This window comes from Eurosta solidaginis, chromosome 4, assembly GCF_040869045.1.
Source record: "Eurosta solidaginis isolate ZX-2024a chromosome 4, ASM4086904v1, whole genome shotgun sequence".
Taxonomy (NCBI): Eukaryota; Metazoa; Arthropoda; class Insecta; order Diptera; family Tephritidae; genus Eurosta; species Eurosta solidaginis.
Window position 1 is genome coordinate 6647857 of NC_090322.1, and position 24756 is coordinate 6672612.

The 24756-nt window shown below is 39.0% G+C and overlaps 1 protein-coding gene across 4 annotated transcripts in view; it reads left to right on the forward strand.

Annotated features, from left to right (window-relative positions):
- The window catches only part of LOC137248905 (ceramide synthase), a 209594-nt gene that overhangs the window by 18468 nt on the left and 166370 nt on the right, over nt 1-24756 (forward strand). The window lies entirely within an intron of this gene.

The following is a 24756-nucleotide window of genomic DNA, read 5'->3' on the forward strand; positions in this document are numbered from 1 at the left end:
GAATGGTTGCTACATTCCCACTCTATATTGAATTATATTTTACCATTCAATAACACACACACTTTAGATTTGAGTTAAGGTATTTTGAGCCATTCAGGAATGGAGATTTATAATATGCAACCAATAAATCACATTTTTTTTTTAAATAATGCTGAGAGAATGCACACTCAATTGATTCAATCTTTTTACAGCTCTGGAATTCAAGAATGTAGATTGTTATAGTGTAAAAAATTTTCACAATTTTGAAAAATTTTGAATGCATATATTTATTGAAATGCTTGACTTATCTAATGGTGTTTTCTTTTATACACGAAAATGTCGCCTTCACGCCAACCCTTCAAAAAGTTGTGTTCTGTTGTAAAATCAGCTTAGCCTCAATAGAGGGCATCATTATCTTTTCTCAACAAGCTATACCTAAAAATGGCCAAAAATGCAACATTACTTGCCCTCGCTGCCATTGACGGTGCAGAAAACAGCCCGGTCAATTAGCTGGTGAATCACACGAAGCTGAAACGAATGATATATATGTACGTACCTATGTGTCGCATCATGCCTCACTCAAAAGCAATTTGCGATCACAGTTGACAGCGAACAACCACACGAACTGCATTTTTTTGTAAAAATGGTTACAATTGTTGTTCTTTTCAAGTCATGCAGGGTGGCACTGAACATTTTAAGTGGCTAGAATTTCACAGGGCGAAGTGAGAATCTTAAAAATGTTTGCCGCCGAAAGTGGCGACATTTTGGTGTAGAAAAGAAATCACCATAAGTAGCAGAGCAGAATTCATGAATACAGTCTACTCACACGAAGGGATGAAATGCAGACGCATAACAAAATCTTTGCTCACAGCTTATTTCATGCAAGCATTTGTTTACGTTGTGGCGACAGCTAGTCGTTAGTTAACGGTATTTCGCTTTTCTAGTTTTTGTAACTAGCGTTCAACTATCGTTTTATGCAACTTTTAGTATGTTTTCGATCGTCAAGTGATTAGTATAAAAATTTACATAAAATGCGTCGCCGAACTACGATCAAACAGCGAGAATTGATCATAAAACATTTCCCAAGCGGAAAAACGCAACGAAAAATAGCTGAAATAGTTATTTTAAGCCATGCTACAGGGCAAGCATAATTGAACGCTTCGCTCTTAAAAATCGGATACAAAATAAAGGTCGAAATGCACCAAACAAAATTTTCAATGAACGCGAAGAACGTTTAATTGTACGAAAAATAAAGGAAACTCCGAAGCTATCCGCCCTAAAGTTGGTAATGGATGTTGAACAAGATGTGGGCAAGTCATTTAGCGTCGAAACAGTGCGGCGCGTGCTACGTGAATATGACTTCAATGGTTGCGTAGAACGAAAGAAGCCCTACTGTGAAACACGGTGGTGGCAGTGTAATGGTACGGGCATGTATGTCAGCAGCTGGCTTCGGAAAATTAGTCTTTGTTGAGGGTATTATGGACAAAACAATGTACCTCAATATACTAACAGACCAATTCTAAATATTCTCGCGGATTTTTTTATTCCCGCGGAAAAATTCCTCCAATTCTGTTCTCCTAGGGAGAACAATAATTGGGGAATAGGAATTTCGAATTTTCGAAGTCAGCTGTTTTGTCAATTGAAATTTCGTTGCACATTTCTTATTTTGTTTAAAAAATTGAAAAGTTTAATTATTGTTGCAAATTTGTTGGAAATTAAGATATAAAATATAAAAAATGCACAGTATTTATTGCATTTCATGTGGTATTCACTGAAATGAGTAATGAATTGGTGCCACAGCAACATCAACAGCGGAACATAAGAAGAAGACGGCCGCATAACACAAATCTGCCGGAGTTGCCTGCTTTCATTCAGCAAAGCAATTTTCTGGCGGCCAAGTTGAGTTGAATTCGTCCTGTAAATAAATATTTTAGCACAAATTTGTACAAATAAGTGTTCTTTCTTAAAAGAATCAATTTCCTTTAACTATTTTGATCATTCCCTTTAATTTAACAAGTGAAAAAACTCCTATGAAATGGCAGAGCAATCTCCCTCTCCCTCACATTCATAATACCTACTTTTCTCCCATAACCGGTTTCCGCTTTTTCGAACATTGTTCAGAATAGGAGCAAAGGGAGAAGTGAAAAAACTCACAAGGAATTTTTATTTAGAATACGAGGAATGGGAGAAGGGAAAAAACTCGCACGGAATTTTGGTTTAGAATTGGGCTGTAAAAGATAATTTGCTCCAACGTGCCGAGACACTTGGAATACGCCAAGATTTCCGTTTCTACCAGGAAAATGATCCGAAACATAAGTCGGCGATCGTACAGACATGGCTCATATGGAATTGCCCACATTTAATGCAACCACCGGCTCAGTCACCCGACATGAACGTGATCGAGAATTTGTGGTCTTTATTGGACACAAAAATCCGCACACACAAAGCAACAAAAATCAGCTGAAAAGCGTAATTTTGGAGGAGTCGAACAAAATCGGACCAGAAATTACAAAAAAGCTAGTGGAATCAGTGCCCCAAAGGCTGCAAGCTGTAATTAAGGCCAAAGGACTCCACACAAAGTACTGAATCTTTTTAACTTTACTAATTTTTTATATATTTTTATGAAAACAGTAGACTGCATGAAATAAGCTGTGATGTAAAATTTTTAATTATTTTGAGTTTTTAACCATAGTACAGGTCTACAAGTAGGATATGTAGCAGCACGCACATACACAGCCACGCTCACCTGACAAAATGCTTGTTCTTGTTGGTTTTTTTTTTGTGGATGGTATTTGGCACTGTTGTACTTCTGAGGTCCAAGAAAAGTGTAGTAGCCGCTAACGAAAACTGCGTAAAATTTTTATTGTAAAATTACAAAGAAATATCCTTATTTACTTTCAAACGAGCACTTAATTACATCTCTCTTTAAAATCATGATGAAGCTCAAAAACTTGTTCAATTTCTCACCGTCAGCGATATGTTTATTAATCTCATACCTTAGCGATCGATCGCAAGCTGTATGTGCCGCTAACAATATATCTGATTATTTACCGATTAGCGAGGGGGTTCCCCAAGGCTCGATTCTTGGTCCTCTGCTATTTGTGTTATATGTAAATGACCTTCAAAGTGTATTAGAGTACTGTGATATTCACGTCTATGCGGATGATGTTCAATTATATGTAAGTTGTCCCACGGTTTCCGTCAATAGCTGTATTAGTCTCCTAAACGCCGACCTTGAGAACGTAAACAAGTGGGCCTGTGAAAATGGGTTACTTTTGAATCCCAACAAATCCCAGTGCATAATTATTTATAAGAATATTTTGAAATATGAAGACTACAACAAAGTTATATTAAATAACACAGCTATAAAATTTGTAAATACTGCCAAAAATCTAGGAGTAATTTTTAATAGAACGTTGACTTGGAATAACCACATATATCGTGCAATAAGCAGGGTCTACGGCATGCTACGTTCACTTTGGACCATCCAACATTTTACCCCAGTGCAAATTCGACTGCTTTTAGCTAAATCATTCATGTTCCCTACCCTGTTCTATGGATGTGAACTGTAAGCCAGTTGTGATAGCCTGTGCCGTAATAAACTTAATGTTCTATACAATAACATCGCAAGATATGTGTACGGTGTTAAACGTCATGAACACATATCTGCTTATGCCATACAACTATCTTCCATAAGCTTTGATAATCTGCTTAAGTTAAAATGTCTAACTCTACTTCACAAGGTCATTGTCTCACGAGAGCCCGAATACCTCAGGGAACGTCTTCAATTTGTCAGATCGCCTCGTTCGCTAAACTTACTTAGTTTGAAGTACACCAACCTTATAACTGAGCGCCAGTTCTTCGTTTTCGCTGTCCGCCTTTGGAACGCCCTGCCTGTGAAGCTTAAAGCTATACAAAACCCACTGCGCTTCAAAAACGAGCTGCGACACTACTTTGCTCAATAATAGACATGCATATATAGTCATTTATTCAACTGCATTCCCTTCTTCCTTCAATTTTCCCTACATTAACACCTTTCTTCCTAAATTTTCTTCCACTCTATGTTATTTTCCCACATTTATTGTATTGTTATAATTGCTGTAATTAAATTAAGCTCAAACTACTTTAATTTAGTTTAAGGTCAAACACTGTAAAGTAACTTATGGTTGTGTGTTTGAAATAAATTTGAATTTATAAATTTGAATTTGAATTTATAAATCAACATGTTTTGGACAATTTTAATTAACAAATTGTGATACTTTATTCCTGGGGACGATTGCTAAAACACGACCAAAACCGTCGGGGGAGGTATTAATAGATGCGTTTTTGCCTCGTTTTCAATAATTCGAATACTGTTTCGCCTTTGGACTATTGATAACAGGACAAAACGTGTCTTTACAAATCTTTTTCCACTTTTTTGGAAGGGTTATTGCAGTCGACCTCGTCTTCAAACTGTTTTTCCCGGAGAACTTTTGAACGGGTAGAAAAACTTAGCACCCGTGTTTGTATTCTTAATGCTGGAATAACTACGCGTCCTCAGATACCCCAATTCAAGACTTTTGTATAATTTTCTGTAGGACCCATATAGGTGCACTACATTTTCATACTAAATTCGTTCCAAAAAATTTACCATCACAGCAACCCATATCTGATATTTCTCTCCTTTTTTTGTTTCCCTGTGTCGGTTTCCACGACAGCAACCCCGGTAATTTTGACACTTCGTTCAGTGTCAAACGCATGTTCCACGCAGGTTCCACTGAGTTTCACACTAGTTTGACACTGACCGAAGTGTCAAACGGCAGTGTGTTAGAAAGAGAAAGGAATTGTTTCCTTCTCATACATATCATACTTGTAAACTTGTACTGTTTTTAAACTTTGTTGTTAAATTATGAGCAAAAACAATAAATGACGTATTTTTTTTTTTGAAATTACAATTTCGTAGGAAAAATATGGCGTTTAAATTTTCACAATATCGAAAATTTAATAGTGCATCTGCATGAAATAAGCTGTGAGCCACTGTATATTTGCACAGCTTAATTGTGATATTGAATTGAGAAAGGCTATGTGATATAATGTTTTTATTTTTAATGAATAAACACTGACAAGCACAAAAGCTACACTAATTAGTTTTATCTGTTTGTATTTTTAATGAATAAACACTACTTAGTTTTATCTGTTTCGCTTCCCAAGGCAGCCGGTTCTATGTACCGGAGCGACTCGAGATTTTTCCCGAACAAGGGCTGTAATTTCAGTGTAACCCCATTTAATTTGTTGCGTCCCTCCCACAAATTGTCATCCTCCCAGCAGCTCCTTGCAGCGGGACTACGATATACTCCCGCTCCGGGAAGGTATCGAACCCAATGCGGTTCCGTCTCCTGACCCCGGTCCTAAGAAATGGGTTTGCTGCGTTTTCTGGAAAAGAATCATTTTAGGACGGTCATACTCTTGTCAGTGTGTCACGTGCAAGCGATGGTTGCATCGGACAGGTTGTTCTGGACGATCCCAAAACCCGACGTCCTCGTAACTTTTATAAATCTTTTATGGCTCATTGCTGTTTACGCTCAAGGGCGTCCCGTAGTCTCAGCGTGTACGCCTCCGGCGTCACCGCTCATACGGTCGCTCCTATTCATAACTACAATCTCTGTAGTCGAGTCGGTAGCAATGCCGAGCACCAGCCCCGTCTTGTTGTTGTTGTTGTAGCGATAAGGTTACTCCCCGAAGGCTTTGGGGAGTGTTATCGATGTGATGGTCCTTTGCCGGATACGGATCCGGCACGCTCCGGTAACACAGAACCATTAAGGTACTAGCCCGACCATCTTGGGAACGATTTATATGGGCACATTAAACCTTCAGGCCATCTCTCCCTACCCCACCCCCAAGTTCCATGAGGAGCTTGGGGTCGCCAGAACCTCGAGTGTTAGTGAAACGGGATTCGCCGCTCGAAGGTGAGGTTGACAATTGGGTTGGAGAAGCTATATATTGCGCTGCACAACCCCTTGAATCACCCCGTCTTCTTCCCCCCTATTTTCCGGCAGCAATCGTGTAGGTCAGGGAAACAGACTCTTAGTCCCTACCACCTTTTGCACCGTATGCCAGCACAGAATATATATGTTTGCGTCATCCGCCCAATGCAGCTCCTACCTTGGAGGGTGCCACCTTCCTAGATGTTCTGGTCTCCGCGACGGCCACCCCCCGACGGGCTTCATTGCGCCATGTTGCCAGGCCGCAAACGCAAACACACCGGGTACCCCAATGCTTACCTAGGGAGTCCAATCCCAGGGCCACAACAGCAATTGCGTCCTGGCCTCACACAATTCAGGCGTAGTAACCCGTCACTTACTCCTGGAGTGACGCCGTCCATGAAGCGACACAACATCCGCATCGCTGCGATTCAAGAGATTAAACTCACAGCAAGATCTGCTCTGCAGACCTGTTCTGGGTATAATGTCCACAGAACAGATCGCGAGAGCGGAAATGGAGGCGGTCTCGAGTTTATCATACACCTTTCAGTGCAATATCATATATTTGTTCCCGATATCGGCCGCAGGGACAGTGTCTTAGAACGTCAGGGCTTATCTGTCCCTTTCTGTAAACTTAGAAATCATCAACATCTACATCCCTCCTACCACCTGTTGCCCCAGTGGATACCGCCCTGATATCAGAGCCTTACTGGCGATAATCGCATTATCTTCGGCGATTTCAATGCCCATCACGATCTATGGCATTCAAACCTGCAGGAGGACAGCAGGGGTGAGATGTTGGCGGATCAAATAGAAGAAACGACGTTCTGCCCAATAAACGGAGATGTCTCCACTCGTATGGTAGGAAGCTGTCACAGTTCGCCAGATATATCAATCGGGATCGCAGGGCTCGTAAACTGCGTCAACTGGCATCCGATGGCAACATCGGCATCCGACCACCTGCCAATACTTATTTCGCTCGAGCGTACCGCCGACTTCATCGTCATCGAAAAACGCACTTTCATAAACTTTAAGGAAAGTGGGATGAGTACAAATCCTTTACAGACAGCCGCTTTGCTGCTGCCCTCCCTATCCCGACTGATGCTCGCCAAGGGGAGCGTGCTTTCCGCAAGGTCATTGAATCCGCCTCGGCTCGCTTTATTCCCGCCAGAAGAATTCGGCCTCATTTTCCGGCGTAGTCCGCAAATTTAGCGAGATAACGTGACCTTATAAGACAGCTCTATTCCGGCGACCCCCAAATAAGGAAAATAAACCAACGCATCAGATTGCTTGTGAATGAACACAAGCGGGCGAAATAGGAGGAGCATCTAAGTAGTTGTAACCTCTCTGCCGGTGTGGGTAAGCTTTGGTCCCCCGTAAAGTCCCTATCGAATCCGTCTAAGCACAATGTCCTTTGGCGATAAAGTGCTGTCGGATGCGAAAAAATGCACGAGCGCTTTCTGCCGACAATATATAATGCATTCTAAGGTCGACAAAGATAGACGGAGGGCCAACAGACACGCACATAAACATAAATTTAGCGCGCCCCCAATTACCATCACCGCCAAAGAGGCGGATGCCATCGGGCAGTGGGCCCAGACGGCATAGCCATGCCGATGCTTAAAAGCCTAGAAAAAGAGGGTTTTAAATATTTAGCACATGTCTTCAACCTGTCCCTTTCCACCTTTGTCATTCCCGAAAAATGGAAAATGGCCAAGGTGGTCCCGCTACTAAAGCCTGGGAAACCAGCTAACATAGGAGATTCATATCGCCTGATATCGCTGCTATCGCCAGTAGCCAAGACACTTGAGGCCATTTCGCTCCTCTATTTCAAAGCAAATTTGCAACTAGCCTGTCATCAGCATGGCTTTAGAAAACTTCATAGCACAACCACCGCGCTAAATGCGATTAACACCCAGATAAATTGCGGTTTAAATCAAAACTCCCACCATAGAATAGTACTCGTTGCGCTAGACCTATCAAAAGCTTTTGATACGGTCAACCATGTAACGTTACTGCAAGACCTGGAAGACCCCCAAGTCTTAAAAGGTGGCCCGCAAATTATCCGGCAGGCATCGGTGCAATTTAGAAACGCAACATCAAAATCAAGAAGAATTAAACAAGGGGTACCACAGGGTGGTGTCCTATCCCCACTTTTGTTTAACTTCTACATATCAAAGCTACCTTCGCCACCAGAAGGAGTTACTATCGTTTCCTACGCCGATGACTGCACAATAATGGCCACAGGCCCAGGCCCACAGATCGATGAGCTTTGGAACAGAATAAACGGCAACCTCCGTGATCTCTCCAGTTTTTCCACCTCACGAAACCTGACATTATCACCGACTAAATCATAAGCGACCTTATTTACAACATGTACGTCCCAAATGTCGACCATTTTGAACATCGACGTCCCTGGCACTACGCTACCGACTGTCCTACAACCCAAAATCTTGGGTGTGACGTTCGTTCAGGATCTACATTTTGGTGCGCATGCAGCCGCAATTGTACCGAAAATCCATAGCCGTAATAAAATCCTCAAATCTCTTGCGGGCAGTACTTGGGGAAAAGATAAAGAAACGCTCATTACCACTTAGAAAGCAATTGGCCAGCCGATTGCATGCTACGCGTTATGGTCGCCAAGCCTAAAGACTACTTACTGGAAGAAGCTACAGGCCTGCCAAAATACTGCCCTCAGAACCTCCACGGGTTGTCTTCTTATGTCCCCAGAACACCATCTACATAATAAGGCGAGAATACTCCCCATTAGGGAGAGAAATAAGCATTGGAATAGTGCTGATATTGCGCGTTTTTGAAAAAAATTTTGATACGGGACGTTCTTTAATGCCTATTTGAAATAAAGCCTCCAATCGGAACAAAACCTGCAATGAAAGTTTTAAAAACATATTTAAAATAGTTGTTATCGGTTTTATTCTAATTTTAAAACATCTTACCATCATTTAATTCCGCAAACGTGCTTTCTCAAGTAATTAATTTCAAATTAACAAAATTATTTAGTGAGTATTGTCACACCTTTGATTGATACAAAAGTCAACACAAAACGGAATTTCAGAAAAAAGTTTTGCCGTTGTACATGATGGAATGATACAGGTGGCAGCATGGTGATATACCTACAAACATGAATAAAAATTCCATGTACTTTGTTTTTGAAAATTCGATGGACAAATGTCAAAATCGTACTGCGCCAGAAGTTGATGCATCAAATCAAATAAAAAAGTTTATAATCAGCTGTTCCGTGCTGCCACCTTGTATCGTTGCGCCATGCCGTTGTACATTTTTTCAGGAAAGACGATTTGTATAGTTTTACATACATTTTTCACTCTGAATAAAAAAAGAGTTTTGTAAAGCGACCACATTCTTATTTCTAAGGGCGTTGTAGCGAGAACTGCTTAAAGGGCGAATTAATGGTGACTTATAACCATAAAGCCATAACCAGATAAAACAGCTGATCGAACCTACCTTATGGAAATCAATGTAATCGATTAATGGTGCCATACCATAACGCTAACTCGATTACATTGATTTCCATAAGGTAGGTGTGATCAGCTGTTTTATCTGGTTATGGCTTTATGGCTATAAGTCACCATTAATTCGCCTTTAAATCCGCCACCTTCTATAATTCCATGATGTATTTCACCATGGCGCAATTATATGGTTGGCTCATCTCATCAGCTGATTTTATTTATTTCATTGCATGGTCGATGGGATTGTCAAAAGGAGAGGGCAAACTCAAAATGAAACCAACACATTGGCTACATTTTCTTACACATACAAAAACTGCTAAGTTTTATGTTTCCATTCCATACCATTCGCACCAACACCAGTACACAGATTTTGACAATTTGAACAGACATATGTTGTTATTGTACATATGAGCCAACCATATAGTTGAACCATGTATTTCACAATAATTTTTCAAATTTTCAATGAATAAACAAAATGTTTAGAATGAATTGATATAAAATGTCAAATTGTGGCTCAAAGGGAGTCGCAGTGTGTAAATCTAATACTCACGTCGTTTTGTAACGTCGTCGCGTCAAGTTCGTTTTTCCCCACAACTCAACCGCGTGCTATAAAAGGACGCTATTCATGTGGTTGAGAATAAAATGGCGGATAGTGTGGGAATCGAAATGACAAAAAATTTAATTAATACCTATATGACACTACTTTATTTTCATGTATTTTTTTTTGTATTTTATCTTCAATTTTGTGTCGCACTCCCTCCTAATACGGCTTCAGTACTGGTGTAAGTGTGTAACCTATATTTCAAAAAACTAACGAAATACAAGGAAAATACAATCTAGTTCATTAAAAACAAACGAGCCAGTTTGTATTTCGATAGGTTTTTTTGACATTCGGCCGTTTTTTCTTTATTTTTTCTGACACATGAACACAGCTAAAATCAATTTTCTTGTGAAAAAAGGGAACCATTAGAGACCGAAATAATTTTCGCGTGTTATTTGCATTGTTTTTATTGTTAAAAGTGTTAACGTAAAAATAAAATGTAAAACATAAACAAAAACATCTCAAACTCACTAATTTTGTGGGAATAGTGGTCTCGCTTTTTCATGATAGAAATTGTTTTTGTGTTTTGAAGTTCCGATAAAGTTTCGTCAGTTTTTTTTAGTTTGGAATCCAAGCAAAAATAAAGAACTGTCATTTAAAAAACTTAAAAATTTATCGTACTTGGAGTATACCATGAAATCAGAATATATCTAAATAAATAATAACCTCAATTACGCAGAAGCCTATGCACATGGTTCTGGCCTTAGTGTATTACCTGTGTGTTGGTGGAGCAATTTGAAAAAAGATGGCGCCAAGCCATATATTGAAATAAAATATACATACGATTTATTGAATACTGTTGGAATATAACCTGGTATATGTGGATCTCAGAATCCCTACCATTGAAATCAAATTAAAAAAGAAATAAATCTAATACGCAACTTCAAAAGAAGTTGAAGTCGAAGCTCAAGCACGGGACCATATATTAAGTTTATAAGAAATTAGATGAGGTTATACTACTATGGCCATACGGCCTGCAATCAAGCTGCCCGAGGCCTTGAGTCTTGTTGCAGTGGCTAACGCTACATTTTTTGCCATTAGATCTGCAGTCGTGATGTGTAGAATGGCAAGCAATGCTTCTGTCGGAGTAGGTTTTAGGGTTCCCGTTATGTTAATCATTGATAATCTGCATGCCCCTCAAGTTTTTTGGTATACGTACCATCTGGTGTGGCTGTTCACCAAACAAGGACCCCATAGTAAAGTATGGTGTTATATACCTGACTGTTGGGGTAAGGCGGAGGTGGCATTTGGCATGCTGGCAAGCCCCTGCTAGCTCGTCGGGAGGGGTGAGTTTTTGCTCACCCGCCTTACCTACAGTTATACAAACAAAAAGAGGGGTTCATGCCTGTCCGTGTCAGGTGGAGTCATCCCTCCCCCTCTTCGTAAAATCTTGACGCAGCCTTGGGCGTTGCACTGACTCCGGAACTTTAGCAACGCCCCCTTAGCCTGACATGTGTCCGTCCGTCAATGTCGCATGTCCCTAATCTGTCTAGTCTGTCACGGTAACCTCACATCTACGTCTCCTCTAATACACCCGTGCAACACCCACACCAAATTGATGCATAATTAGCCTGACATTTTTGAAATGACTTCAACCCATAAAATAAGGTGTAAATAAAAAAAGGACTGGTAAATTCAACTTGTAGATCAATAAGGTTTATTTAACAAAACGAAATTAATTGGCAATAAAGTAAAAAAAAAGAAAAAGGTGGAAATCCAATCGAAAAATATATTAAAAAAAAGGTATTTACAATCCACAAAAAAAAATAACTATTTTATCAATAAAATTTATTTCTAATACTTGATTCAATTTCAACAAATTTAATCCAAATAATTCAAATAATTATTAAAAAGGAAAATAATTGGACTAGGCCAATTTATATATATATATACGTATATAGATTAGTATATGTATGTTCTTATATACCGCTTTATACTTTTATAAATGAAAAAAAAAAACTTCAAGATGAAAATATGAAAAAAAAGCCAAAACGATAAAAATAAAGAGGTTAAGATAATAAAAAATCTAAGGGTAAATGATTAATAAGAAAAAAGGGAACGTTTAAAGTCACGGTTCGCGAGGCCCAGAAAAAAATTGTCAAAGCACCAAAATCAAAAGTCGGATTTATCGTACCGCCACTGTTATGCATACGCTCAATTTTATTGTATATATATATGTTTATGTATATACATAGTGTAAGAAAACATTATCATAACTTAATAACTAGTACTCACCGATCTATCCAGCAACGAAGGCGCCTGCGTCGAAGAGAGAGGGGTTGGCTGAAAAGTTAAAAGTGCATACATAAACTGACATATACCTATGAGCGGATTCTATGTTGGAAGTTTTTCCAACCTACCAACGATAGTGGGAGAGGAGATATTTTCGATTTGACTTTATTCGGACATACGGTCGCGGTCCGAATCGAAGTAAAATATTTCCTCCCTTTTCTTATGCCGGAAAAATATGTTAATAACTAAATAAAAAGGTAATCAAATAGAAAAAAAAATAAAAAAAAACTATGGATAAAAATCAAGATTGATATAGTGCAAAAGAGGTGGCTAACGTGAATTTTGTGAAGATAAAAAAACTCTATTGACCTGACGGAATTTAAGTGCAAAAAAAAAAACAAGAAAAAAAGGAAAACAAAAAAATGGTCAAAAATGCGAATATACGAAAAAGATTTATGTGATAGAAGGAAAAAAATTTACTGAGAAGATAGGCAAAGCAAAGGTAGGAAATTAAAAGCGAATCAAGTGGTTTTGGTCAAAAAAAAAATAACAAAAAAATAAAAACGCCATTACCTACAAAAAAAGGAAAATTTGCCGAATTGGGGCTTGGTGACATACATATATGTGTCTATATACATATGTATTCACATATGTACTTAAAATTTAACCAGAATTTTACGAAATTGAAAGCAGATATTAATATTAGGGTGCAAAGAAGATAAAAAAATTAAAAATTCTGGCAACAAATGAAACCAAACAAAAATTATTAAACTAAATTAATCTACGGCTAACTCAATGGTATTCAATAGAACAGACTAATAAAAAAACCTAATGCAACCAAACATAATTCAAACAAAAAAAATGCAGTGGCTCGAGACTCGCTCCTCCTCCCCTCTTCGATATTCTCCTCTGCTGCAATAAATGTATCATCCAAAATCCTCCTTGGTGCCGGGACAGGCGCGAATGGAGGCTTTACCTGTCTCTTCGTGATTTCCGGCACCGCACTGATGTTTCTTCTTCTTCCTCTCACTGAATATTAGTCTGTTAAGTTGTGTCTTTGTGCTGATATGCACTTCAGCCTGGCTACCTAATCAGAGGGGAAAAAAATAACTTAAGGACCACAATATAAAGGACTCAGAAAAAAATTAAGAGATGCATGTGTACTAACTTATCATTTTATTCAAATATTATTTTTATTTTATTTATTTAATTTCACTTTATTTTTACTTCATTTTATTAAATTTTTTTAAAATTTTTTTTTTATTTTAATTTTACTTTAATTTAATTTAATTTTAATTTTATTTAAATTTTATTTTATCTTATTTTATTTTATTTTAATTTTATGGTATTTTATTTTAATTTTATTTTAATTTTATTAAATTTTTATTTTAATTGTTTTTTATCTTTATTTTAGGAAAATTATTTTAAATATTACTTAATATGCACATTATCATTAGAAATTAGGTATTTTATTATTATTTCACAATTTTATATTATTGTATCATTTTATATTATTTTATTAATTTTTTTTAAATTTTATTTTTGATTTATTTTCACTATTTAATTTACATGCACAGGGGTTTAGAAAAAAGGGCTTCACTGGACTCACCTATTAAGCTGTTGGACAGGGTACGGGATATTGGTTCCTTATCTTGGGCCGCTACTTGTAGGCCCGTTAACACGGCAAACGGGAAAAAAACCAAACTTAAAAAAACTTTTGGCACTTTAAAATAAATTTTACTAAACACTTTCGTTTATGTTCAAGTCACTTTGTATATTGAAAGACGCCGTTTGCTCATTTTGTAAGCAATCCCCACAAGCTGAAAGTTTCCCGTTTTCCTTTTTCACTCAAAGACGAAGGACCCAATACACACAATCTCACATTGGGGGGATACGGTATCTACAAATTTACACGAACTATCTCCACACATACTAACAGATACATATTCGTACATCTCTATACATGTGTTTGCTTTCTACCAGTCAGTAACACATGTATACATGGCTCTGTGGCGTAAGCACACAGATACCTACGTAGATGTTCGAATATGATTAACCCTGCATTAACCAACAGGCTGCCGCTACAATGGGTTTGGCAATTGCCGTAAGAGAGTTTGGGTGATAGGCCCCACGGGCATCCTAGCATCCTCTTGCATACATACAATGTCGCGTAGGTTTTCTTCGCTCTCTCTTTCAGAGACAACTTACCATTTAGGATGACTCCTAGATATTTTAGGGCTGTATTTTTCTTGTTGGGTTACACCTCCAAGCTTAGGCTTGGTCCAGTTAGCGACCTTATATTTCCTAGTAAATAATACTAGAGCGATTTTTTCCGCGTTGGAGGTTAACTCGACCCCAGATGACATTCCGAAGTGCCTGATCCATCAGAGAGCTCATTGTTGTTAGGCATCTGCCGCTTATTATGACTGAAAAATCATCTGATATGCGGTTTGACTGGTCCTCCGTCGAACCGCCTAAGCAATTGGTTGATAACTAGCGTCACCAATACTGTGGACGTCCCTAAAATCCCACATTGCGGCGCTCCTCTGTTTACAGGTTTTGTTGCCTAGACCCCATTGCGACGTGATCACTCAGCAGCTTAACATCGACCCGATCCATTTTGTAAAGCCGGGATGAACTTTAATTGGACCGTCCGTCAGGGCTTTCTCTATATGTATGACCACCCTATGCAATGCAGTATCGATTGACTTGCCTTTGGTGTAAGTATGATGTGCAGAAAAGATTAACTCCTCATTCATATTTGATGTCCGCACTGAAATTTCTCCATCAAACTATCTTCGACCTGTTGATTTCACGTTTAAAGATCCACAACAGGTCTCTATATTCGTCCCAGCACTCCTCGTTTTCCGCAACTTCTGTCAACTTAAGAATCTAGAGCATAACATGACGAGTTTCTTTTGGTGCTAAAGATCGAATTACTCGTGATCTATTCAAACAAGTTTTTCACCATTTCAAATAACTGTTCTTAAATTAAAACAAGTAAGGAAGGTTAAGTTCGGGTGTAACCGAACATTACATACTCAGTTGAGAGCTATGGTGACAACATAAGGGAAAATAGCCATGTAGGAAAATGAACCGAGGGAAACCCTGGAATGTGTTTGTATGACATGTGTATCAAATGAAAGGCATTAAAGAGTATTTTATGAGGGAATGGGCCATAGTTCTATAGGTGGACGCCATTTAGGGATATCGCCATAAAGGTGGATCAGGGTTGACTCTAGACTTTGTTTGTGCGATATGGGTATCAAATGAAAGGTGTTAATGAGTATTTTAAAAGGGAGTGATCCTTAGTTCCATAGGTGGACGCCGTTTCGAGATATCTCCATAAAGGTGGACCAGGGGTGACCCTAGAATTTGTTTGTACAATATGGGTATCAACAGAAAGGTGTTAATGAGTATTTTAAAAGGGAGTGATCCTTAGTTCCATAGGTGGACGCTGTTTCGAGATATCGCCATAAAGGTGGACCAGGGGTGGCCCTAGAATTTGTTTGTACAATATGGGTATCAAACGAAAGGTGTTAATGAGTATTTTAAAAGGGAGCGGGCCTTAGTTCTATAGGTGGACGCCTTTTCGAGGTATCGCAGTAAAGGTGGACCAGGGGTGACTCTAGACTTTGTTTGTACGATATGGGTATCAAATTAAAGGTATTAATGACGGTTTTAAAAGGGAGTGGTGGTAGTTATATAGGTGGTCGCCTTTTAGAGATATCGCCATAAAGGTGGACCAGGGGTGACTCTATAATGCGTTTGTACAATATGGGTATCAAACGAAAGGTGTTAATGAGTATTTTAAAAGGGAGTGGGCCTTAGTTCTATAGGTGGACGCCGTTTCGAAACATCGCCATAAAGGTGGACCGGGGGTTACTCTAGAATGAGTTTGTACGATATGGGTATCAAATTAAAGGTATTAATGAGGGTTTTAAAAGGGAGTGGTGGTAGTTTTATAGGTGGTCGGCTTTTCGAGATATCGCCATAAAGGTGGACCAGAGGTGACTCTAGAATACGTTTGTACAATATGGGTATCAAACGAAAGGTATTAATGAGTATTTTAAAAGGGAGTGGGCCTTAGTCCTATAGGTGGACGCCTTTTCGAGGTATCGCAATAAAGGTGGACCAGGGGTGACTCTAAGACTTTGTTTGTACGATATGGGTATCAAATGAAAGGTGTTAATGAGTATTTTTAAAAGGGAGTGAGCCTTCGTTCCATAGGTGGACGCCTTTTCGATATATCGCCATAAAGGTGGACCAGGAGTGACTCTAGAACCTGTTTGTACAATATGGGTATCAAAAGAAAGGTGTTAATGAGTATTTTAAAAGGGAGTGATTCTTAGTTCCATAGGTGGACGGCGTTTCGAGATATCGCCATAAAGGTGGAGCAGGTATTAATGAGAGTTTTAAAAGGGAGTGGTGGTAGTTGTATATGTTAAGGCGTTTTCCAGATGTCGACCAAAATGTGGACCAGGGTGACCCAGAACATCATCTGTTGGATACCGCTAATTTATTTATATATGTAATACCTTCCAAGATTTTAAGGGTTTTTATTTCGCCCTGCAGAACTTTTTCATTTTCTTCTACTTAATATGGTAGGTGTCACAACCATTTTACAGAGTTTTTTCTAAAGTTATATTTCGCGTCAATAAGCCAATCCAATTACCATGTTTCATCCCTTTTTTCGTATTTGGTATAGAATTATGGCATTTTTTTAATTTTTCGTAATTTTCGATATCGAAAAAGTGGGCGTGGTCATAGTCGGATTTCGTTCATTTTTTATACCAAGATAAAGTGAGTTCAGATAAGTACGTGAACTGAGTTTAGTAAAGATATGTCTATTTTTGCTCAAGTTATCGTGTTAACGGCCATGCGGAAGGGCAGACGGACGACTGTGTATAAAAACTGGGCGTGGCTTCAACCGATTTCGCCCATTTTCACAGAAAACAGTTAGCGTCATAAAATCTATGCCCCTACCAAATTTCAAAAGGATTGGTAAATTTTTGTTCGACTTATGGCATTAAAAGTATCCTAGGCAAATTAAATGAAAAAGGGCGGAGCCACGCCCATTTTAAAATTTTCTTTTATTTTTGTATTTTGTTGCACCATATCATTACTGCAGTTGAATTTTGACATAATTTACTTATATACTGTAAAGATATTAAATTTTTTGTTAAAATTTTACTTTAAAAAAAATTTTTTTTAAAAGTGGGCGTCGTCCTTCTCCGATTTTGCTAATTTTTATTAAGCGTACATATAGTAATAGGAGTAACGTTCCTGCCAAATTTCATCATGATATCTTCAACGACTGCCAAATTACAGCTTGTAAAAGTTTTAAATTACCTACTTTCAAAAGTGGGCGGTGCCACGCCCATTGTCCAAAATTTTACTAATTTTCTATTCTGCGTCATAAGCTAAACTCACCTACCAAGTTTCATCGCTTTATCTGTCTTTGGTAATGAATTATTGCACTTTTTCGGTTTTTCGAAATTTTCGATATCGAAAAAGTAGGCGTGGTTATAGTCCGATATCGCTCACATTAGCGATCTGAGATGAGTGCTCAGGAACCTACATACCAAATTTCATAAAGATACCTCAAAATTTACTAAAGTTATCGTGTTAACGGACGGACTGACATGGCTCAATCAAATTTTTTTTCGATCCTGACCATTTTGATATATGGAAGTCTATATCTATCTCGATTCCTTTATACCTGTACAACCAACCGTTATCCAATCAAACTTAATATACTCTGTGAGCTCTGCTCAACTGAGTATAAAAATGTTTGTAAAGTATTTGATGGAATCAAGAGTTGTTGTAGTTCTTGCAGCGATAAAGCCACGCGCCGAAGGGATTTGGTGAGATTTTGATGGTCCTTCGTCGGACATAGATCCGGTACGTTCCGGTAAGAAGCATCATTAAGCCCATACAGCTGCCATGTTACATGAGGAACTTGAAGTCGCCAGAACCTCGTCTGCTAAATATGGGTATAATACATTCAAATTTCTCATAGGATTGACCTCGCGTAGGTAAAATTGACAATTGGGTTGCGGAAGCTGTTAAGCTATAAAGCTTTGAGTTTCGCTTATGAACCGCAGTTGTTAGTTTCTCGCACCATTGAATTCAACTCAAGCAAATTCAAGCTTTTCGAAAGAACCATCAATCCCCAGAACAGCAATTAAGTTTTTTTGTTCCCAATGTCTGTTTGTATGAGTTTGAATCAAAATTTACACATTATTTCTAGTATATACTTTTAACAATGAACTGAAATGAAATAAAATATTTATGTACATATCGCGCAACTAGAACAAAACAGCGATCAACTCAAAAAATTTCAATGGTCAAAAAACGCAAAAACTGACTTCCTCCATACCCCATATTCGTCAATGCAATTTTTATTTCTTTACCCAGTATTTTCTCGTTGTTTAGTGAAGGTATTGGTGAATCGAGTATGCAGCTTGGTAGGTATTGGCTTGGGAAGCGCGCGGTACTCATAGCATCAAAATTTAAGATTTTTGAGTTAGCTCCCTATTGTTCTAGATGTTAATGTAGGTGCACTTTGTGGCGTGATAATAAAATTACGTCCCGGTAACAACCACCATTTAGCTATATGCCCGACCATTTAGTACGCCCACATTGAACCTTCTAGGCCATACCGCTTCCACTGGATTGCTGTACCGTATTGCGCCAGTCACATACCATTCAAAGGTTTGTCCTCACTCTCTCAATTATCGAAACTAAGCTTTCTGTGCTCAATATTGAGATTTCATAACAGCTTGCTGTTCATTATAATTCACTTAGCCTGGAAGATGCATGTAATTCTCAACCGAGTAATGAAATTATAGGTACTACGTTTGACGTCGTTGAGCGCTTGCCCGAACTTTGTTCAAAAAGCTTCGAAATATTTTCTTTTTTTTTGCTCCTATTTGTCTGCAAATTTGAATATATTTCTATTTTCATACTTTTTTTTGGTTTTTAGCGTAATTTCAGTTTTTTTTGCTGATTTGCTTTATTTCGAACGAAGAGCCACCAATGATTTTATTATGCGCCTAGAATCATTTACAACTAAAACTTTGTCAAATGATACTTTTTTTGCTTTGTTTTATCTGCCTCTTTGCTGCTTTATTGCGCTCACGGAGCCACGAGCTCTCATCCATAAATTTGCATTTGCGTGTTTAATTTGTTTCGGCTCTGCTAAATGTTTGGCGCGTTTGCGTCGATGTATGAGCGTGTGCATTGTTATTGGCGTATGAAAGGATATGATGTAATCCGAATGTTCACTTAAAGCTTCGAGCGCATTCGGATTTTCGCTAAGCGTTGAGGATATTGGTGCTGCCGTTGGCAGTGTTGCAGGGTGTTGCACTTCTTTCGGCGCGTTTAATGTTGCTTTTGCTATTTTATATTCTTTTAGAAATTTTTTCAGTTCTTCACAATTATCGCTTTTATTTTGTTTATCCGGCTGCATTTCCTTGCTTGCGTCGGAGAGTAAGGCAGTTGTATCGCTGCGTATGCTAGCGCTTGATTTGCTTAACACTTCGGCTGTTTCTTCGGCGCTAATGTGCTTCGTTGCGTTACGCAAACGCTTACATTTCGCGCGTCGTCGTAAAACACGATAATGACGATAAACATATTCCTTTTTGCTGTGCGCGTTCTGTTCCGTCACTAAATTTTCAGTATTTGGTTTTTTTCGCATGAGTGTTGTATTCAACAGCCGCAACTCGTTCACATCAAAAATTTTAACCTCACCTATCGCGTCGTTGTCAACTTGATTCTTATACGCGCACTTGTTAGGCTTAGTGCGTAAAACATGTTTACGCAGCGCGCCAGGTGCACATTCATCTCCCCCCATGCAGCGCCCATGAGTAAAACCACCCTCGATCTTTGTGCTGCTAATTGCGCTAAAGCCGTTAAGTGTAGACGCATTACTTGCCGCTAGTAAGCATTCATTCAAATTAAATTTTTCCAACAGACAAATTTGCGAGCGCATTTGCTGTGGTAAGGTCGGCGCGACCGCTGGTGATATCGGTGGCAAAGGCGCCCACGTCAATTGTAGCGCTCTCGTCGTTTTACCGCTATTCGCTTCTTGTTTGCCGCTCTGCCGCGTATTCGCTTTCATTCTCTGCTTTTGTGTGTAATCCGCTTTAGAAAAATTATCAGCGAGCTGCTTTTTAACCACAATTGTTCTGCGCCCCCCACTCTGGTGCCATTTTTCGGTGCCGTCGTCTAAACGCTGCGCGGCAATGCGGCGTCGTTCATTTGCTTGATTCTTTTTGCATTTGACTTCATTTGGATCTTGCTCTGCAACCGATACTCCATTATTAGGTGCTATGACCTTATCTATCAGTGAGGTATTTGCTTTGACGCGCAAATCTTTTTGTTTGCAGAACGTTGGCACTGCACTGGACCTGGATTTTTTTCTTATTTTACGTCTGCTGCACTCAGTCGAAATGCTTTCACCTGAAGAAATATTCACAAGCTCACGCGGCTGCATGATCCATTCCAGTGGCATATTGCCAGATATTTTGGGTAAAGCTAGATGCGTGCGATATCGTTGAAAGCTATTGCGTAGCCTCTCGTAAACTGTCTGTGGCAAAGTCTTGAATTTCCTACTCGAATTGGTTTCCTTTTTAGCCTCGTATGGATTATTGCCTCTTTGCAATGTTACCGACCAAAGAAAATTACAGCAATCGTACTCGCTACCAGAATGATTTGGTCGATCGCCAAGTGTGCGCATGCGACAGACGTCCTTGAGTCTAATAGGACTGCTTTGATTATATATCGTGTCAATGGTTTTTGCAATTTTATTGTGCTGACATATTTCACCTTCTTCGTATAGTATGCTGCCGTTAATGGGCAGAATTGGCATGTTTTTTAAATGTTTGTTTTTTATTGTTGTGCAAATTGGTTAAGTCTAACAAAAAAAAGAATTAAGCATTTTTTAGCGCTAAAAATTTGCTTTTCTTCTTTAACTCGAAACGCCGGCTTTTTTTCAGGGCATACAATTTGATCTCTTAAGTTTTTAGGCAAATTTTAGTCTCAGGCAAAATTGTTTTAGTAATGTTTTATGAAACGAGCTTTTTTTTTTTGATTTCAAACTAATTTTTTTATATTAACTGCAAAATTTTGATGCGACTCAGCAGAACAAAAACAGTTTAAAAAGTCATAACATTGTACCTAAAAACTGTATTGAAATGGGACGCATTCGTTCCTGGTTCGAGCACAGGCTGAAAGAAAGAAACGACAGAGTTTCAGATCAAAATATTGTGGGGAATATTAGCAGTTTTGACACATCACTATGCCGCTAGAACATGATTGTTGCACAACCACAACACTGTAAGCAGAAGAGACAATAAATAACTATGCATACATGAACACAGCAGCTAAGACAACATTACTCACACATATACACAGTAACAAAGAGCGCACACCTAAACCTTAAATACAAGAGCGAATATGAGATACAGCAGACGAGAGAACAAAATAAGCAACTAGCAGCGCAGGCTAAGGAATAGTCAATCAGTTTGATTTTGAGACGTAATAAGTGAAATATGTATACGAATATATTGTGAAGTTCTACTACCAGAGTAGTGCTATAAATAAAGAGCCAGTTTATATAAAGAACATTTGAGTGTATTTATTCAATAGTTCATCGATTCGATAACAGAAGGCGCAGATTAATCGCAAAATTCCCAACAATATGCATTTTATCGGTAATGTCGGTGGCGAACTGAATAGGGCACAAATCGGTGTAGAATAAGCTTATGTGTCATAGAGTGGATACTTATAACTCACGTCGTACCGTAATCGAACTCGCCATCAGCATACCGACTCGAATGCATGCTCGACACAGCCGGAAAACTTTCTGAAGGCTCATAAAACCACATATCGCGGATCAAGCAGGAGGACCATCACCCAGGCAGCATGACTTCAGGCCAATGCACTTCAGGCGCAATTGAAGACCTTACAAGCGTAGCAATAGCACAGCAAGGTTATGCTAAATTCAATGGAGTTATCCTCCTTGCAACCTTAGAAGTAAAAAACGCAATAGCGCGAGATGGGCAGCTATCTCAGTGATCGCATCCTTATACATATATCAATCCTAAGGGAGCCCGCGTACGATGCAAGTCACATGTGGAGCAGCACAGGGATCAATTCTTGGTCCTGTCCTGTGAAACGCCAGTAACGATGAAATTTTCAATCTTGAAATGCCTGATGACTCACTTTTAGTTGCATACGCAGAAGACATTGCAATTGGCAACAACAGTTCTAAGAGGAACTTCCCCTTATCGCACTTTAAAAGGACCAGCCGTACAAGTGATGAAGGGAACAATGCTCATCGATAGCACTGGAAAGAAGAAAGTTATGGGAAAAAACAAAGCAGACGGATTAGGAGCGCATGAAAGTCGTTAGCAAAGAGAGCAGGGAAGAAACATTTAGGTTGTGACAAGAACCGTGGGATGCAGATGGACAGCGAAACTAATTACAGATGTTGATTAATGGAGCATCAGAAGCTTTTGCGAGGTGTAGTAATCTACCCTAATGCTCTCCGGACATGGGCCGATGATTCTAAGTGCTTCTACGGCGATGCAGACGAGGACGATGCTGAACACACATTCTTTAAATGCTCGCGATGGGTCCAGAACTGACATTTGCTCGAGAAAAGAGTCGGCCAAATCATCACGTTACAGCCAACCTGCCGAGCGGCCCAGAAGAGTGGCAACAAATCAGCATCTTCGTAGAAACCATACCCAGAGCAAAAAACCGAGACCTGGACGCAGGAACAAAAGGAGGCTCGGAAGAAACGTGAAATATGGAACGCCACCTTGAAGTAGTGCGAAAGCGAGCGGTCCCAGGGTGAGCGACGACTCCAAATAAGGTAGTTTTTAGTCCACGGAAACACGGCAGCATTTTATAATCACAAAAAGGGAGGGTTCCAGCGAGTTCGAAAGAACAGCCAGTACGATGACGAACGCCTCGGAAAAAAATACAGAGTCCGCTTCAATTTTACCGAGTTTTGGCAGCATAACCGCGTTCAGGCGGGTTATTCTGTTAGTCGATTTGAAGGAGTAACCGATTGTAAAGCTGTACATACATTCTTAAGGCCCCAGAATTAACTGAATCCTCTATTCATCATCTTATCGTTAAAAACGAAAGCAAAAAACGAATTCTTGACTTCATTTTAACACAAATTTTTTTCCAGCCGTGCTTTTTAAGGAAGCGGCTCCAACAGCTCGGAATTTTTCTTACAAAAAAAACACAAAAATTCATAATTTAGACTCCAAATTTCAGTGCTAGTTTCACCTGTTGGCTATTTTCCGCCGACATTCTTTTAAATGTAAAGCCTGCGCTTGCGACGGAGTTGAGATTTCTTCTTCGTCTGATTGAAGTGTGGCAGCATGAATTCCGGTAGAATTTTAGTTGTTGGCTCACGTTGGAACATATCCGCAGAGCTCAGATTTCGTGGCAAATAAACTGCGTTGTGCGCATTCTGATACATTTCAAATTCGACTACAGAAAGCGCTGGCTGAAGCTGATTTCTGTTGCGCCAACTCACACGTTTTGTCTGCGTCGTATTGTAGAAATTTTGTTGTGTCGCGTTTCCTTTGCTACGATTTTTCAAACTACCGCCACATATCGGCAAATACTCCATCTTCGGAAAGAAATTGCCCACGGCACTTGCAATCTTTTGTTCTGCTCTTGTCTGTTGTTGCCAAAGAATAAAAATGTCGTTAAAAATGAAAATGTGACAGAATTTACTTTGGATCTGAGATGAATCGAAATGAATCGTAGATGACGTCAGATTCATTCATGGATTCATTCAGGTACACTATGTACCTAACTTAGTTAAATACATTAGTTACAGTTTTTTTCGCAAAGTTTTAGAAATACTTAACTAATTTTAATTTATTTTTTAAGTTCTTATGAACTTCGTTTTCAAAAATTTCAGAAGTTTTCAAGTTAAATGTAAATAATTTTGTCAGTGCTGTCGATAAATAAATATAGTCGATAAGGTAGTTTAAAGAACAGTGTGAGTAATATGGAAACTTCGCTAGTTATAATGCAGATTTGGTGTAGATGAAGTTCTGAGCTGAGCTTTATATAAAACAAAATAAACTCGGAGAACGATCCGGAAACTATTAGCAGCCCTCCACAAACCTCCACAAAAGATATGCCTTCACGTCCAGTAGAGTTTGTTGAGTGATAACAATCGCTCATATCCCGCGTTCTGCTAATGGGTTGTCCAGTAGTCATTCGAAGTTTTAGAACAAATGGTGTACTAACAAGTCTAAAGTCCCTAAATCTAACCTGGCTCCTTATGAACTACTATAATAAAAAGGGCCTTAGTATTTCTTCAGTTATGGCAGACATAATTGGCCGAATATAACCACGAAAAATGCAAGGCTTAGCAGTCCTTTATCCTAAATAAATCGATCTCGCTCTGACCAAATTCTCAAAAATGATGCGATGCGGGAGAGATTCTACTTTCCAT